The sequence below is a fragment of the Podarcis bocagei genome (genome assembly GCF_964188305.1).
Source record: "Podarcis bocagei genome assembly, chromosome: 8".
Taxonomy (NCBI): domain Eukaryota; kingdom Metazoa; phylum Chordata; class Lepidosauria; order Squamata; family Lacertidae; genus Podarcis; species Podarcis bocagei.
Window position 1 is genome coordinate 52,329,484 of NC_138133.1, and position 19,883 is coordinate 52,349,366.

Genomic DNA, 19,883 nt, shown 5'->3' on the forward strand with positions numbered 1-19,883 from the left:
AGCAGCTGAGCCGCTGCATTTTGTGCTAGCTGCACCTTCTAGGTCAATCTCCAGTAAAGCCACGTATCAAGCACATTGCAACAGTAGTCAAATCTTGAGGTATCCAGCACAGGGTGACAATAGTCAGGTTATCCTGGTCCAGGAATAGAAATTGCTGCCTTATCAGCCCAAGCTGGTAGAAGGCATGCCTATTTACTGAGGGCACCTGTGCCTCTAGTGGCAGAGGTGACTCCAGAAGCATCCCTAGACTTCAAACCTGCTCCTTCAGGGAGAATACAACCCTATCTGAAGCAGGCAATTGACCAATTATCTGGACTCAGGAGCCTCTCACCTACATCTTTCTCAGGCTCAGTTTGTAGATTCTCATCCAGACTAGGTATGCACCTAAATATGTATCAGGCAGCTAAGTACCATATGTTCCCTTAAGTAAATACAGAAGTGGGGAAGCTGAATTCTCACTGTAACAGCAGAGTGAAGGTGGGAGAAGCTTATCTCTTTTCAACCCCCCACCAGGATTAGAATAGTGATCTCCCCACCACCAAGCCAAAAAAAGGGCTTGGTGGTAGAAGAGTCTCCTTTGGTGCTGACGGGGCATTTTCCTAAGTCAGGGGTTCTTGGCTGGGGGAAAAGTGAGCCTCCGCTTCACATATAATGCCTTCAGTATGAGAAGTGGGGTCCCCAACACTCTACCTACCTAAGGAAAAGCAAAAAACCTAGCCGCCTGCTATGTATTTAAGTACACAGCTCATTATTCTGTAAGAGTAGACTCAGAGTAAGAGGACCAAAGAGAGGACTCTTTGGTCCTCTTACTCTGTAGTACGTATTAAGCTCTGAAGTGCATGCAATGCCCTACCTTCCAATGGCCTCTTCCTCAAACCGAAGGAAATGTCAGAGGACCTCCCAGGACCAAAGTCTTCATCTGGCATGTCCCTTCCTGAGGAAAACAATATTGTAAGTGAGGTAACTAGTACAGAACAGACGGAAGAAGCCTATATATCCATCACCATCTCAGTTTGCCAAGTGCTAGCCAAATCGACACCATTCACCACAAGAGGGGAGATATAAATGAGTTTAGGGGAAACCCCAAGGTTTGCAGAAGTACAAGCAAATCTGGTAGGAATAAAAACTAGCCAACTAGGACTGAATGCTCAGTGTGGTAAATTATTATTGAAAGAGAAAGAAAAAAAGCCATGCAAATTGAGGGCCTTGTGCTGGCTTGGGCAATCAGACTCATCATCCAAAACGTCTGAAGAGAACCACACTGCTGGAGGCTAATCAGCCTCATCTAGTGATACAGGATATTATATCTGATGCTTTGTGTGTTTCTTTGGCTCTTCTCTACTTTATTTGCTACTAGGGATGGGAGAACTTGCAGTGTGATGACTTCAGATCACTCATTTTACATCATGAAATGCCACTGACAATAGGGAAATAACAAGACATAGTCTTCCTGTTTTCAGCAATACCCCAGTGTCTGTCATAATATCTTATTCTTCCAGCCTGAATAATTGTGATAATGCAGGGGTTGAAAATGAATTATCTCTGAGTTTCTGCTTTATCATATTTTTAGCATATTGTTGAAAGATTTCATTGCCATATCACTCTCCTTAAAACTTGGCAAATAGTTTCATCATTTTGTCTGTACGGTAGCTGATATTTAACATTTCATTTAGCATACAGCTATAGAGCTGGCATGACTCTTCTGAAAAAGAACTCTTTCCACGGTGATCAAAGAAAAAAATGCTGAATTATACATGCTGAATTATACTGAGAGCATACATGTTAGCAATAATACATTGTGGAAAATTTAACTCTACAAACCATAATCTTACACCTATACATTACATCCCCCTGCAGCTGTGTACAGATTTTTATTTCTAAGGGACAATGGGAACAATTTATCACTAATGTGATAACAACTTTTAACTCAGAATTGCTAGATTCATAATTATATAATTGGGGGAACCTATAGATATAGTTGAATGGGGAAAACATTTTTGTTCCTTCGTCTAATTTACACCCACTCACATGCATTGTTTCACCCAAGTTGGGAATGATGAAATTGATTAGACCACAGAATGCTTGTAATTGGATCCAATCAATTTCACATTTAAGAGGGCTTGAATGGCAGAACATTGTTTACTGAAAAGGCAAAATAGCTTCATGCTTGTGCTTTCCTCACTTTTTAAAGGACAAGTTGAGCACATGGATCACATGTCCCTTAATACATGGAAACAAACATACGAATCCAGCCTTGGAAAAAATCCCAACTGTCCCAGGCATTGGAATGGTGAAGTATATTATTCATCATGGCGTCTTTGCAAGAGACATTCTGTCAAAATAAACTTACTGCAGAAGTGCTGCACGTGTTTCTGGGGAACAGTTCCAGCTTTTCCTCCAAAAAGCTATAAGTGCTATTAAGTAAGAAAAAATTTGGTCGGAGACCATGATAAGGCACACAGAATGAATGTGTGTCCTGCTAGTGACAACACTACATGTCTGCCTCCAACAATCTGAACATTCACTGCTTGTGCAGAACCTAATGCCCAGTGCTTATCACATGAATAATACTTCATAGAATTGCTGATATGGGCTTGAGTAGTAAAAGTGAAGCAAGAGCTAGAAATAGCAAAAGAAATGCCTTCAGAAATTTCCTATCCTGTTTTTTTAAAAAAATATTATTTAAATAAAATTTAGATTTTAATGGGAGCAGGCAGTAGCTCATGATTTTGGGGTACTCGTTCAAAACTAAATTTACCTATGGCCCAATAATAAACCTGTCTACGCAGAAGTAAATTCTACTAAATTTAACATGAGTTCCTAGGTATGCTTACAATGTAATTATATGAATGTGCACGTATGCCACACAGTGTAATTCTAATAACGTTTATTTCAGTTATAGCTGAATTGGGGTGTATGTTCACAGATATAAAATGGGTTTCATGCCCAAGAGACAAATCTCAGAAAACACTAGACAAGTGTTGAATAAATACTATATTTTTTGAAAAACTAAAAAGATGCTTATGCCCATTATTTCTTCCAATGGTCAAAAAACTTTGCAAAATTTGGAGGGCTCATTTATGAAATTGATGTAATACAGAACAAGGTATGAGACAAAGGTTTTGGTGCACACTTGAGCAGCTTTGCAAAGAGTTGGGAGAAGTTGTCAGGACAAATAGATAGGATTCATTCCCCTGTTACTCTGCAAAGAACAGGACAGGGTTGTCCTTTATGGCTCCTGCTCTTTGCCCTGTTTATTACAGCTCCGGCAATTTCAATAAGGAGCAATAGCAAAATTAATGATGTCAGTATCAATAGTGGAGAACACACAATACATCTGTTTGCAGATGATGTGGCAATTGTCACAAGCAAACCTGAAATGTCACTGCAGGAAAGTCAAAGACAAGTAGACAGGTATAGTAAAGTTTCAGGGTTTAAAGGTAATTATAAAAAAATCAGCATTATAGGTATGCAGATAGAGAATCTCCTTTGAGAACAGAGTTTTATTTCTCGCTCAAAGAGGGCTATAAGGGCAAGGGCAAGGAAAGAGACTTCCAATGGCCTTTCTTGTTGGCACTTCAAGATATTTCAAACAGCTTCAAATAAATGCTGGATGGAATTCTGAGATGGTCTCAAAGGACGAGTTGGAAGAGATGTCAAGGGATGGTACATTTGTCTGCATGTGGTGGTCACACATGTCCTCTGAGAGATATATTTGGGACAAGATCCTCACAGAAATAGACATTATGACCATACAAAGCAGTTATGGGCACTTTCCCAAAGGATTTACTGTCTACAATGCATAAAGATTTTGAGTGGTGTACAACACAGCATTGCAGAGTTAGCACTGAACCTGTTCTGTTACCAGGTTGTCTTATGTTACTGGGCAAGAGGTTCCACAAGCAAGTAGTTGGTATTTATATGCACAGTTTGTAGAGGACAGAAAAATAAAATACCTAGCCACAACAGTTCCAGTATGGCAAGCTCTTGTGCAATGGTTCTAGCAGGCTAACACACTGGATACAATCTTTTCTTTTATATCCTTTAGCAGCAGAAAGAGCAGTAATTACAATCCATTGCAAGGATTCTCTCAAACTGTGGTTTTGGGGCAGGGGTGGGTTTTGGGCAGTGTGCAGTGAGGTTGCATCAGGTGCGCAGCCAAGAAGCATGCCTTTGTAAAGCCTGGTAAGTACTTGCCAGGCTTCAGGGTGGAGGCATGATTGCTCTGACAGGGTCCTAGAGTCCTCCCACCTCCTTACCAGGCTTTGGAATAGAGGTAGGAGGGCTCTACCACCCTTCCAGAGCCTTTTGCCTCCTTCACAAAGCCCAGCTTAAGCCGGCACTGCGAGGGTTGTGGGGGAGGGCACCAAATGGCCTTGCACAGGGGAGCATATTACCAAGGCCCACCCCTGTTTGGGAGGCTTTAGGACCAGTTATTGATAAATAATCCACCATAAGTTTGTTAAAGGCCATACAAAACCTGAATCATCTGATGTAATACAGTGCCCATTTTTGTGATATATCCATCATATATAGCCCATAACCAATGCTTCTCCCACATCCTTGTATGCTTTTGCTGGACTACTCAGAGAAAAATTAAAAGATTGAAGGTTTTTACTAACTTGGTTGTGTTGATTGTGTCAGAAGAACCTCACGTTTTTTTGAATCCAAACCAGTGTATATAGCTCCTGGCCATTATATTTACTTCATTACAACAACTAATCAGGGACCTAGTCTGTATGAATAATACCTACTTTGTATTGGGGGGGGAGTCTCATAAAACTGTCATTCTACATCCATGCATATACCAAGATATTAATCTGCTCACTTTCAGTTAGTTAGAAACAGCATACATGAACACATTGGTCTAATAAAGGATATCTCAAACTAAACTGTGTGTAGAGTGTAGGTACTTTGTTTTGTTGCATTTTGGTGAATGTTTCATGCTTGTCATTAAAGCTGAATATGCTGTTTCGTTAGATTAGGGATAAATGTTTCCCTTAATCTGTTTAGTGTTTTGATACAATCTGTGCTGCTGGATTTGTAGAGGGTGAATAATTCTTTAGGAAGTATCAAAGGACCTGGCAAACAAGTTTGCTTCTTTGGTGCATATCAGCCAGCTTTCTTTGGGAGCTCTCTTGCTTACAAAGTGGAACAGCTGAAGAATACAGAATATCTCCCCTCACATCACATATTAGATTTCATCATTTAGACCAGCTTTCTCCTCATACACCCCTCATCAAATCTTCATGTATCACAGACACTTCTGTTGATTATTCTTTTGCTCTGAAGTTATTTGTTTGTGTCTGTGTACTCCAAAATATTTACTGAGTACTACGGTTTTCTTTCTTTAGTAATTGATTCTTTTTCATACATTTTTAAGGCCACAGAACTGAAATCACTGAAAACCTATAAGGGCCTCATTCCATATATTATTTTCCCCTGTGTAAATAGCCTTTGGGCTACCCCTGCCTGAGAATACACTAATATAGACAAATATAACAAGTGAATATAGAGCTGGAGCAGAATAGTGACATGGCAGAGCTTTCCACCACTGCCTTCTGGAACTAAATCTTTCTCTCAGGGAGCAGAGAAGGAAGCTGCCAGCATCTAGTGGCCTCTCAGCCACCATCCCAAGCACCATTGGATTCTTCTCTTAGTGTATCTTTTATATATTGTTATATCTCTCTTTAGGAACATAGGAAGCTAGCTCGCCCTGAGTCAGAGCATGGGCCCATCTAGCTCAGCATTGTCAATAGACTGTGGTCATGGCTCTCCTGGATTTCAGGTAGGAGATTCTGCCAGCCAAACCCAGGCCTGAACCTGGGACCTTCTGTGTTCAACCTCTACCACAGAGCCACTGTCCTCCCCTCTACAGCTCTTCTTTTGCTATATGATTATATAGATGTTCTATTGATAGCACATAAGAAGAGCCCTCCTGGATCACATCAAGGAAGCCTACACATACTCAAGGCTTCTCAGGCTGGTGACAAAAGTCAGCTAGCCTGACTTTTTACATTGGACAAAACATCACCATTCAGGGGTCAAGAGAAGACTCGTGGAGAACCCAAAATTTCTTGGAAGTATATAACACAAGCTTTCAAAAAATCCATAAGGGGTGGCAAAGGTTTTCACAATTTTAAATATATGGCTGAGGAGGTGGGAAACCCTAAGAGGGGAACTCCAAAACAGCCCAAAGAGCATACCCTGTGGCCATGTTAGGGGTGGTGCACAATAACAGAAAGAATCAAATAAATATACTGGGGGAGGGTACAGATGACTGAATGGCACACTAACCAGGAGCACTCCATACTGCAACACTCTGTTGCCACTGAGTCCCACTTTTCTCGGTATATATCTATCCAATATATTAGGGAAGTCATGCAACAAGGAGCAGAACTGTGCTCAAGCTGAACCTTTCTCAAGAAAGGCAATCTTATTGGATGAGAACCCCATAACACCATATAAATGTCACCATGGTAATGTATAATAGCTAATAGCTACCAGATATCCACGATCATGAACACTTTACAATAACAGTTTGTTATCAAATTTACTGAAATGTATCTTCAGGCTGCATTATCACAGGGCTAAAAGAAAAGAAAAGAAAACTTTAAAGGATCACTGTGTAGGATGCCTTACATACTTTTGAAAATAAACAGTGAAGTCAGTGTCAAACACGGTGTTCTTTTATTGGAAAAAAAAATAGTGGTACTGTGGTCTATGACCCAGATTTGTTCTCAATAGGAGCCTACATTCCATCCTGGCTTCACCCAAGATGCCATGCACTTCCCTACTTCCCTGCACCCCCATTTGATATGGGGGTGCAGGGAAGTAGGGAGACATTGAAAATGTGTGTGTGTGTGTGAGCGCTCATGACATCAAACATGGAGTCAGCAGAATGGTCTTGCTTCCATCAATCTGCCTGGAGCCCCTTTGTGTGTGTGTCCTGTATGAAAGATATGTGTGTAGTAATACAATAACCGTGAAATTGTATCATCTGAATATCTTTAAGGCAGTCACTTCCTTTTCATGATAGTTTGTTGAAAGAGCAGCAGCTGCAAAGGTGATAGCATCTGAATCACTCAGGCTTCCGACCATGGCTCAGGTGAATATTATTTGGGAGGAATTGTTCCTCTTTTTGCAATTCTTCATTTCATTGTGTGCCAAGTAATTCCCTTCTGACCAGATGAATGGCTATTTGATCCATGTGATTTAATTCAATAAAAAAGTGCAATGACACCATTAGAATATGATGCTCTTCTAGTAAAACAGTGTTAATGCATAGCTCCTAATAGTCTACACTATATTTCCATCTAAGCATATTATTTTTAATTCCCAGGCCACAGAAGAAGAGATATTAAACAAAACTCTTCATAGATTTCCAAAGTGATCTTGCATCATTTCCAGTAAAATTGAAGCCATAATTGTGAACTCTGGTATAACCTTTTGCTAGTTAAGGAACTTAAAGGAGCTAAAATAATTTAGCAGTGCTTCTCCAAAATATCTAATGGGGGCAACTTATGGCAGCTGAATGCCACACTGAAACAGAATGCAGACAACCATCTCTACTTTAATAAGCATGCCATTAACCTTTCTCAGCAAAACAGTTATGATGCAGATCATCTTCCTGTATTTCACATATATCAGCTTACTGGGGAAAGCAAGCAAACAAATTCCTATTGCAAGGAGGAACATGTCTGCTTTGATCACAAAGTCCTCTTTGAAGAAGGAACATTTTGGAGAAAATGTAAGATACAGGCCAAAAAGTAAGTATTTGGTATTTAGAGCGGCTGGTATATACAGGTGAAACACTCAACAGCTCTTCCTGTTTCTCGAAATTAATCTTAGTCCTACTAACAGCACAAACTTTAGGAAGCAGAGTAACTCACGGGAGGGAAAAGTTCTTCTCTTTCCTTCCCAACACATCTTTGGGACAGCATCAGCAGTGACGGCACACAGACTGAGTCTTGGGAAGCAGCTGGCTGGCTTCCCCCCACCCCACTCTGTTTCCAAAACTGATGCTATGCCAGCAGCTTCTATGTAACCAGGGTCTCTGGTCAGGATAGTTTAAAAGATGGAGAGTTAGCGTGTAATGCCAAGTATGGAGGACAACCTGCTTCATGCTTTCACTAATAATAATGACACAAGCCAGATGCCAACAGATGGGTAATGGCTTGGCCACCTGAAGCAACTTCTACTTTCATGACAAATCCAGCTGTTACCCAGTCCCACTGAAACTTTAGTAAAATACTAATACTACTAATAATAAATGTTGCCAATTCCATGAGGTCAATGCATTCCTTCACTTTCTCCTGCCATCGACTTTCTCCTGCAACCATGTTTTATATGCACCCTCATGCAAAAATATTCATTTTATTGTTATTTAACAAAACGGATATACTGCTTGTTGGTAACAAAACCTCTAAGAGGATAACAAAATACAAACCATGTTAAAATTGTCAACAAAAGACAAAAACAGGTAGTTACAAACCTTTTAGGGATTATTAAAATTAACAGTAAACCAAAATGAGATTAACACATATGACAACATTCTGCGTGTCTGGATAGGCTGGCTGAAACAAAAAATGTTGTAAGCAGACACCAAAAAAAGAGTCCATAGCAATAAGGAGTGATAGGAAAGTGAATAATAAGGAATAATGCAAGAATCTTGTTCTATAAAGCCAACCTGTTCTGCTCCTGTGTTCTAAATAAATGATCATCCCATAAACCTGTTGGCCTAGAGGCTGGTTTGGGAAGTGTGAGATGTGAGCGCTTCCAACTCTTACTCCTATCCTGATTGTGTCAAGCCTCATTCCATCATCATTTTCAAATCCAATAGCAGCATGCATGGCGAGAAGGAGCCACTGTCTAGAAACCTGGATGGGGCAGTGCTCAACAGGATAGCAGCATGGCCAAAGCCATGTGGATACACTAGACGGCATATTGGATTCTGCCACTGCCCTCACATGCCCCCAACCTCAGGCCAATATAGGTAACCAGCAGTGACACACTATGATATTTGACCCATGATAAATAGATAAGATATGCACAACAAGAAATGGGAACGGTTGGTTCTGTAATACTGGGAAAGGGGAATTTGCTCATATGTAGTGAAGTGTGTATTAGACAGCGGTCTATTAGGTCTAAATGAATGGCATTTAAATCTGTTGTGTCATCTTTTTAATTTATATAAACATCATGCAAGGTTTGTGGTTACATGATTAGCATGAGCTTTCATGAATAATGAACAGTGTGATCATGAAGAGAGATTTACAGTCACCTTTGTATGTGTCTGTAATGTTGCTTTAAACTGGCCTTCAATCAATCAAGTTGTTTAGACTCAGGGCTTTGAGGTTTCCAACTCTAGCTAGGGCCATGAAGCAATAATATATATGACGTGGTCTAGCAGTAGATGCAATTGGAGCATGATGTTTTGGAAATACATTTTCATGGTCTATTAGTCTAGAAGTTTAGGATGTTAATTATAATAAGTTTAATGATATTTATTCTTGGGCTATTACAGAAAAACGTTCTGAGCCTCTTCAGTAGATTAAAAAAAAGCAGCAATCAGTTCTGATATTATCTTTGCATTTCATTTATTTACCAACATTTAAAGGATAGGAAGGATTTGGAATCAACTTATGTCCCATAGATGAAGGATTTTTCAAGCCAAAGAAAAACCCAAGTTCTCAATTTCTCTATTAAAATCCTGTAGTTGAAATATCCATGCATTAAAAAGTACAGTACCTATTTTAGGGAATAGGCATTATTGGAAAGTGAATAAAAAATGCATACTATTATACACTGGTAAAACCAGAAGTTGCATTCAGGGACAGTGCTGAGGCATTCTCCACCCTCCTCCCCAATCTTCAGAAAGTGGGTTTATTATTCAAAAGGGGCACCAAAGACTTTGGTGGTTATAAGATACACAAGAGTAACTACAACAAAGATTTATACTTTTTGTAGTTTCATTCCTCCCCCCCCCCCCCCACTTCATGTTCCTTGTTCACTTCAGTATGAGAATACTTTCATGTTTCCTGCTTGCCTCAGTCATGCAGTTTTGGATCACAATTCAGTTACTTAAACTGCAGCTGTATCACAAAAGTATGACTCAATGACAGAAGGTCCTTGAGTTTCATTTTCAGACCTCTAGGACACTTTCATTACATGAAGAGCTAAACAGAATCAGAGCACGATTCTTGGCAATAGCGTTTTGCAAAGATTTCAGTCTTTTTTAAAAAAAAATCAAGGATAATCTGCAGTGGGATTTGACGTTGGGCAATAGCATCACATTCTAGATCAAATTTAATTTGAGATCAATTAGAGCAGCTGCCCCAAGGCCCCTTTGCAGCAGAGGTCCTTTCTAGCCAGTTCTGCCTCCTCCAGTTCTGCCTGTAACACTTTAATATGCCTTTATTGATTTTCTTATTATTTAAAACCAAATTTTCAAGCTGACCATAAGGATGCTGTGCAACCCACACCACAAGCAGCAGATGGGGTGGTGAAGCATTGCTGGTGGCAATCTCAAAGAAAAGTTTCTGAGCTATTTTTAAGGAAATTTGCCAAAGAAGAAGAAGAAGAAGAGTTTGGATTTGATACCCCGCCTTTCACTCCCCTTCAGGAGTCTCAAAGCGGCTAACATGCTGTTTCAGACGGCCAAATCCTGTCTATGTCTGGGAAATGCTAGACGTATGGCAGCCCTAGCCACATGCAGTGTTGCCGGGGGCGGGGCACCACAAGCCAGCTACTTGAAACTAAAAGGCTTTTCTCACAGTTACATTTGTAAGTTGGGTTTTAGCTGCCCACCCTTTTCTAGTTTCAGTGCAGGATTCGTGCTCAATATGGGGACAAGTGGGTTTCCCCCTCCCCCCAAAAAAATGCCTGCTTTGGCTTTGAAGTAAGCTTTTTTCTCCATGTGTTCTGCACTGATTTTCTTTTCAGCTGTAGCCTTTAGTAGTCTATTCTTTTCTAACGTAGATCAGAACTGGCAGGGTGGGATAGTACAGGTTAAAAAGAGAATCGAAAAGAAAATATACTAGTTAGAATCCTAAGGACTCTTATAATGTTCTCTTATAATGGCAATGGCGCCCACCTGAGAGGTGCTGGAACTGAGATCCAGCAAGTTCCTATTGAAAAAAAAAATCCTGCTTTGGGCATTTCAGAACTGTCAGCTACTGAGCCCACTTGTTAGTGAATATAATACTGTAGTCCCTTCACAATGTAATCCCATACTCAGATATGTAAGTCCCACTGAGTTCAATGGGATTTACACCCAGATATATGTGCAGAACTGCAACCTAAATTACCAAGATGGAAACTAAACATAAAATAGGATAAGGAAGAATGAAACCTCCTGGAAATCACAAGTGCAGTGGTATGATCCCCTCTTAGTTAAAGAATAATTACTTGGTTTAAATATTGTGCAGGAATAATATATTTTTCCAGGTTTATGCATTTATTGTAATCCTTTTAAAAATGCGTATTTACTCTCATAATAGTAAGAACTTACTTTGAATAATGTAGTAAAAATGCCCTCAAGAGTACGTTTTAAAAGTTACATTACTAGCATTCATTTTCTGAATTAAATTGGAAATAGTTTAAAAAAAAGTGTGTGTGCACACACACATACTTTATTCAGTTTAAATAGCAAGTGCTACTGAAAAAAAAATCACACAATATGTGATTCACCAGTAATTACGAAGAAACGCAAACATTTTATGAAAAGGAATTATTGATATATAACCACAACAGACTGAAGTATTCCAATCTGATCTCTAATGGAAACTAACAACATTCACAAACATACCAACTCAATCATTCTAAAACAGACATAAAAGCAAATTATAGTAACAGCTAATATTGAATGTATGGGTCTTTAACAGGCTTTTTACTCAAAGCAAACAAGGCTTCTTTTTTATTAAAAAGAAAGAAAATACCTAAAATAGTTATACAGATAAAACAAGCAAAATACTGCTCTTCAGTTTCCAGATTGCTACTCTCTTATTTTGCTGTAGGAATAATTTGGTACACTGTATTCATTATAATGACTGAAGAGAAATCATCTCTGGTGTTTATTGAATTTGTTCTGGCCAAACAACTCAGCAACATATAAAGTTGATTTGGGAAGTTTTGTGAAATTTTCAAGATATATCTAGATTATTATCCCCTAAATCCTGACTTAAATTGCTTTTTGAAGAGTTGTCTAGAACACAGTGTAGTTCTTTGTACATCAAATTGCCCTCAAGGTGTCACCAATGTGTTCTGACTCAGCTATCTTAAATTTTCACTTATGTGACTGTGCAAAGCACAGCCTTCTTCTATAAGTCCAGTAGAACAAGTGAACCATGGCATTCACTAGCTATCCTATTCAATAGGATGTCACTTACCCTTTGTGTGCATGGAGGTATAAAGATACATGCAGACCCCCTTATTCTACATCTGATTTTTTTTTGGGGGGGGAGGGAACACAACTACGAAATATATGTGCCTCACTTTGGCCATTGCATTTGAAACTAGTGGTAATGCAGAGGGACAGTTCCAGTGCTGAAAGTTCTCTTTTCAGTTTGCACATGGAGCACTCCCTCCACACCTTTCCACCCAGTCCCGTGGTGGGAAAGTCAAATTATCGTAGGTTGCTGTCTTCTTAGGAATCCCAAGCTTTAAGAGTTGTCTCCTAAGAGACCACATTGTAATTCTGTGAACTATTCTGTAGTCTTTGGGTGATGTGTGGTATAGAAATTTAAGTAAATAATTATAAGGATGATGACGACGACAACAACAACAACAACAACAACAACAACAACAACAACAACAACAACAATAATAATAATATCTGCATAAGCCTTCATGAGATGCCACCAAGATTGTTCTAGCTATAATCAGCACCTGCTTCCTACTTCCTCTTCCCTTCACCTCACAACCATTCTGGGTTGGGTGTTTTCTTCAGTTTTGTTAGGAAGCTGAAAATGTTCCACCTTTTTAAGCTGTTTGCCTATTTTTCACAAAAACAGGATGGTTTATGTAGGCTGTTTGCTTTCTGAGGCATGCCATGTGGAGCTCAAGGCAAAATACAAGAAACGTTTGTCTCCCTCTATCACAGCCTGTGTCTATATGACAGGGGAAGCCAACATGGTGCCTCTTGGACTTCTGTGGGCAGGGGCATGTCAAAGGGGGTGCTTTCCTTTCTACAGCCCTCCTCTTCCTTATATACATGGACATAGTCAGGAGGAATTGCTCACCTCACAGCTTTTATTAGGCATTAGTTATCAGACCACACTCGGAATACCCCGAGCCAATGTCAGTGAAAGTTAAAGCAGCTTCTTTTGATTAGGGTTTTACTTATTTACTTACTAAACTTATATCCCGCCTTTCCTCCCAAAGGAGCCCAGTGTGGCAAACAATACAATTAAAAATAAAATAACAACAGATTTAAAACATCTAAGTATCTACATAGTGCATCACCAGCCACCCTGTGATCCAGCTCAAGGACACTTCTGTAAACATTAAGCATACTTCTTGCTTTATTAAGTCCTTACTAAAGCCAGGCAGTTCTTTCTCTGTCAACTATAACAGCCTTTTCTAGCATATGCATGAAAGGGGAGGGGAGGGAGTGAGAGAATAATGTAGTTCCGTTACAGGAGCTTCCTGTTTTTTCAGCTCTGTTGGGGCTGAAGCGAGCAAGTTCACTGAAATGAGATCTATTTCCCTGTCTGTGCTGACTTCCTCCAGAGACTCAGAATGGCATATCTTCTCCATGCCAGCACAGGGGCTTGGGTGAACCTGAACTGGATTAGCTCACTTTGTAAAAGGACAAACTATGACTTGTTCCTTTTCAGATAGAATGAACCCAAAGTAGAGTAAGTCCTTTTAAAAAATGAGCTTTCCAAACACATACAGGAACCATTTGCTCAGCATTAGTTGCACACAAAGTTTTCCACCCACCTAAGAATGTGTATCCAGAAGTTTGCTTTGAAATGTGCAGAGTTTCCTAGCTGGATTGGGGCACTGGATTTTAATTCTATGATTTCTTTATTTTGGTCTGGCAAATATCATATGTGAACAGACTCACAAACTAAAGCAGAATAAAGTCACCCCACTACACTGCTGCTAAGGAATTACTTATAACTGCTGTTGAGGGAATGTTTACCTTTATAAAAGTGATAAATATAGAAGCTATGTTCTCTTACAGCAACAAAAGCACTGAGCTGTCAGATTTGGGGTGGCATAAAAATGTTCCCTTTTTAAATGCTGGGCGACTCATCTCTTCAGTGCTAAATTTAGCTTGAAATTTAAAAGGCAGCTTAATAATAAAAAGCCCTTAAACTATTTCTCTCTCTCAAAAATGTTTATATGTTTCCCTTGGATAACATGCTTCCATTTATATTAGAAGAATTCATAACAATGTTTGTAGAAATGACACTTCGTGAAAAGAACTCTGATCCTTTGTTACCACTTTGATTAATTTTATTCATTGCATTGTTCTGTGCTGAAAGTGGCCCATAGGGCGGCATTGAAAAGACAATTTTAATCACACAAAAAGACAGGAAAACAGGCTTTTCTCCAAGAGAAATAAACAAAGAGGAAAGCATACCCTGCAGAGTTTTGAGGAAGCAGAAAACCCTCTCCATTTAAACAGTGGAGCTTTATGGTGGGGCAAGTAATTGATGGGAAGGAAATGAAGACATCAGTTCTGGATTTTTTAAAAAATCCTATCACAAACAACGCAGCAATCCTCTTGCTCTTTTTGTTAAAGCTTATCCATTTAACTTCAAGTAGGTCTGTGAAGAGAAGAAGAACAAAGCTCAAAAGAACACAACATTTCTCAGCAGGGTAGCCATTGTTGTGCTCCTGTCCAAAGCAGGGCAAGAGACCAACAACAACAAAAAGCATTTAAGCACTGCTTGGCACCGTGCTTTGAGTTTTTGACTGCCATTTCAGTAAAAAAAAAAACTGTATCCAAACACAATGAGCAGTAGTAAATACTCTAGAACAGGGAAGAGCCAAAGAGGGGGTTCCTTTTGTGAAGATTTTGGGCAGTGTTGAAAAGCACTCCCTTTTTTGGCAGTCTTTGAAGATGGTGTTGAAAGGGAGAAAGGGGATTCTGTTTAGAATGAGGACAATGCATTGGCTTAGTTATCCACCAGTGACATCAACACATAATCAAATCTGATTAGCCACATCATGTTATGATGTCATCCTGCTCCCTATGTAATTCCTTAGTGGTCGGGATTGACCATGTGACTAACTGAGGAAGAGGGTTCTATAATGAAAAGCAGCAGCAGAGAAGGGAAACAATGGCAGAAATGTAATTGAAATAGGAGAATATTCTCAAGTTTAGGGTCCCCCCCAAAAAATGTTTCTGTCTTCCAAAAGCATCACTTTCAAAAGCATCACAGTAATGGCGCCCGCCCTGTGGAACGCCCTCCCATCAGATGTCAAAGAAATAAATAACTACCTGATGTTTAGAAGACATCTGAAGGCAGCCCTGTTTAGGGAAGTTTTTAATGACTGATGGTTTAATGTATTTTTAATCTCTTGTTGGAAGCCGCCCAGAGTGGCTGGGGAAACCCAGCCAGATGGGCGGGGTATAAGTAATAAATCATCATCATCTTTCAAACTGAACATTGGAATACATGCAGTAACATACTGGGTAGCTCTTCTCTAGCATCCACCATGGTCATAATGCTGAAATTAAAAGGCTTTGTGTAACTCCCCATTCTAGATGCCATATGAATGTTTTACGAGCAAACATATGCATACATCTTATCAGACTCAGTCCTACAAGACAAGCTAGAAATATCTCCTTACATGTGTCACTAATCTCTAGAGCTAGAAATGGTGGCATGAGCAAACACCCAAATTAGCTAAGCCATTGCAATGCCTGTGGCCAGCAAGCTCAGATTCCATGGGAGACTACAAGTATTGTTTTTGTGCTCCTCTCCTCACAACCTCAGAACATAGGAAATGGAAATGATGGTGCGCTTGATTGGCTGCGGCTTCTCAGCTGTGAAGGGAAAGCATCCTGCAATCTATCAAAGGTATTTCTTCCTTGCTATTACATCACAAATTCCAGGTTTTAAGCCATGTATTAATAGTAGGCTACAGCACAGTGACCCCTGCATTAAATGAAGCCCTGGATGTTGGGAGTTATTGGGAGGGGGGACAAAAATGACATTTGTCATGGCTCTTGGGGGAAGATGGCAAATGTAAAATTGCCACTCTTCAGAGACTAATTGCAATGTGCTGTATATCCTTGGCACACTTGATGAAACTATTCTATCAATCCTAACCACATTCATGCTCCTGGAATTATGTCAGAGGGCTTTAAGATCAGATCAGAACAAAAATGCTTCTAATGGAAGCACTTTGTTAAAGAAATGAATGTTCTTGGAGATGCAATCTGTGAACTAAACAAACCATAATTTTGAAGCTGCTCCAATGTAAAAAATACACTTCATTTTTCAAGCTATATGTGAAAGTGAGCAAATCTAATACCTGAGATTGGATATCTTTTAACAACAGCAGGCTTCACTTTTTGAAAGGAGGGCTTGTTGTAATGTTTTATTTTGGCTTCACTAGTTCACTTTCTAATTAACAAATAATTGTGAGATGCAGGCCATTTGACTGAGACTGATCATTGAGCAAAATATCTTTGTAGCCAGAATTGTTACTGGGGGCTATTTATTCTAACTAATAATTCATTGTATTTTAAAAAAAATGCTTAGCACAGGCATTTAATTGTACAGTGGTACCTCTGGTTAAGAACTTAATTCGTTCTGGAGGTCTGTTTTTAACCTGAAACTGTTCTTAACCTGAGGTACCACTTTAGCTAATGGGGCCTCCCGCTGCTGCCACGCTGCTGCCACACGATTTCTGTTCGCATCCTGAAGTAAAGTTCTTAACCCGAGGTACTACTTCCAGGTTAGTGGACTCTGTAACCTGAAGCGTTTGTAACCCAAAGCGTTTGTAACCCAAGGTACCACTGTATTAAGAAATGTACATACACAATCACACTTGGCAAACTTTTGCCAGCTCCAGTGGCTCTCTGATTTAGAGGTTGGAGAATGTTTTGGGGAAATCAATGCACTTCAGTTGACAACAACTTTGGATGCTGACAAACATCCCAGCAGCTGACTTAATTTGATGGAAAGTCTCCTACTTTCCATGGAATTTAAAGGAGGAGAAGAAAATCTTTAATTGTATATGAAGGGAAACAGCTGCAGTATTTACAGATTATGTTATTGTTATCCAGGGCAATTACCAATTGTATAAAAATAAAATACCAAGACAATTATAACACACTTAAAACATTTTTATATGATAAATGCTTTTTATTTTATTAATTATTACATTTATATCTTGCCATTCTTCCCAAAGGAGCCCAGGGCAGCAAGAAGTTATAATTTAAAATATACTACTTTAAATGAATACTTTTCTAAACGAAAAGAAAAATATATATATTGTCATTGCTCTAGAAGTAGATGCTCATATAAAACTCAGTGGGAAGAATTTCACTGACAAGCATAATGTGGAAAAGTCCTCCACCCAATTTAAAATAAATGATTAAACCTTCCACTTAAAGTGCCCCCCCTTTATCACAGTAATACATATTTGCTAGAGGAAACAAAAGTCTTGCAGCTCTCTCCTACAATCTCCCGGCACCTAGGCCTGTAGTCAGAAGCCTTGTGGCATGGGGATCCAGGTGTACTTTGGGAAGAGGGACTCAGTGCAGAATGAACAATGACTAAAATTCAGTTAGCCTAATATGATTCATTCATTTGTTTAAACAATTTAAACCAAACTTTCATATAAAATATTGCAATGCGCTATATCACCTAATGTATGATTACGCCTGGAGTCTATGCCGATTATGTCTGATTCTACCATCTCTGGGAGGGTGTCCCTGGAGCATATAAGACAGTATGAATTTCCCACTCCACAGTTAGAGAGGGAGGTCTACCGATGGAGTGGGAAGTCTTTCCACAGAGGCATCCTCCTTGCAACCATGGAATGGCTCTTCTCCACTGCATCTGAATCTGTTCAGAGTATTTATAAAGGGTAAGAGTCTTCCTAAGAGGCCTGGGTGCAGCCTGAAGCCTGGAAAGCACCTGAGAAGGTCAGGGCAAAAGTCTCTTTAGGAAGCACCAAATAGCACGTAATCCAGTGGAATTATCTTAATACACTGTGCTTCTTTGCTACCTTTGGCAGGCGTCTGTACAAATGATGCAGCTCCACATGTAACAAGAATGGCTCAGCTCTTCACACCGGCCTCCTGTTGGTTTCCATCAATTCAACATGCTTGATTTTGACAAAAAGCCATAATAAGCTAGAGCTCTGCTACATATGTAACTGACTGTACCCTTCTTCAGCTGCCATTGCAACTGTTATTAATCAAGATCGACAATTTATCCCTAAAGGTGAATTGTGATCAGACAACAAAGTCTCACAGAAAGGTGTCCACTTGAGTTGCAAGCATAGAAATCTTTCCTCAGTCTGAAGACTGTACGGTTTTCCTAATGAAGTATGCAATGTTCCTCTGTTTGTTCTGCCATTTGGTGCTGAGAGGTTAAGACAACAGAACTTATGTGAATTTAAATTGAAATGTGGTCTTGTTCCTTGCATCTCACTACAGTAATCTGAATTTTCAGAATAGGAGAACATAAAAATGTAAATACATTAACAGAAGAATAAAAAATGCCCTATCTGAGCATACAGAGTAACAATTAATCTTCAATGAGTCTGGTCAAATATTTATTGTGTTGAATTTAAGGGAAATGATTTCTCAGCTTCTCTTGTCATTTTTATCTAGTTGCAGAGTTACTTCAAGAGCCCATTGAGTGGATCTCATTTGGGCTTGGTAAATAGCACTTACGGTAGTGGTTTTGCTCGCTTGTTTTTAGAGAAAAAGCACTGCTTCGAGAGTGCTGACGTAGCATAGTGCACAGTATATACTAACAACATTGCAAAACTATTTTATGGTCCACAGCAGTGGAAGAGATAAATTCTCCAGATGAAATTAGAGTTCACATGAAAAAGAGTTGGCTAGCTAAAAAGGAATCATTTATTATGCAAGTGACAGCTGCCTGCCTGCCATTTTCTGCCTTCTGTCCTCTCTGTGCCTGTTGCTGGGCCCCATAATCCTTTGACATTTTTAGAAGTTAGTTGGATTGCAGCCATTAGCATGCAACAACACTGTAACAGTTGTGTTTAGGTCCTAGAGCAGCTTCACGATTAATGCCACAATCTGCTGTGCATGTACAGAAAACACTCACCCTGTCTAAGGGCAACCTGTTTTCGGAATCTTTGCTTCAGTATACCAACACCTTGGAGGTGGTAATGGTGTGTCAGCCCTAGAAAGTTTAACAGCAGTAGGGCTGCATCACCAAGAGGCCATTTTCTTTGTGGGCTGAGTAATGCAAAAGCAGTAATGAGAATGAAAATACTACTGTGATATCTGAAGACACCCTCACTTTAGACTTTCAGGTGTTTCTTGAAGCCTTTTTTGTGTGTCAACAGACCTTTGCAGTTGATTAGTCAGTCACCTGAATGATTACTTATTTACATTTTCAGTCATATTTTATAGTGTACACAGCATTGGTATACATTGTGATATAGTGCTATAGAGGTACTTTTTAAAATAAAAAAATAAAAAATGCCGTATTTTTCGCTCTATAACACGCACCCGACCATAACACGCATGTAGTTTTTAGAGGAGGAAAATCCGTAGGCATGCCACCCGTAGGCATTCCCTCCTTAACACGCACATACATTTCCCCTTACTTTTTAGGAGGAAAAAAGTGAGTATTATGGTGCAAAAAATACAGTAAACTGGCCTGCTTTAGATTTTTAATATCCTGGGTAGCAACATAGTTGCCTGGCTG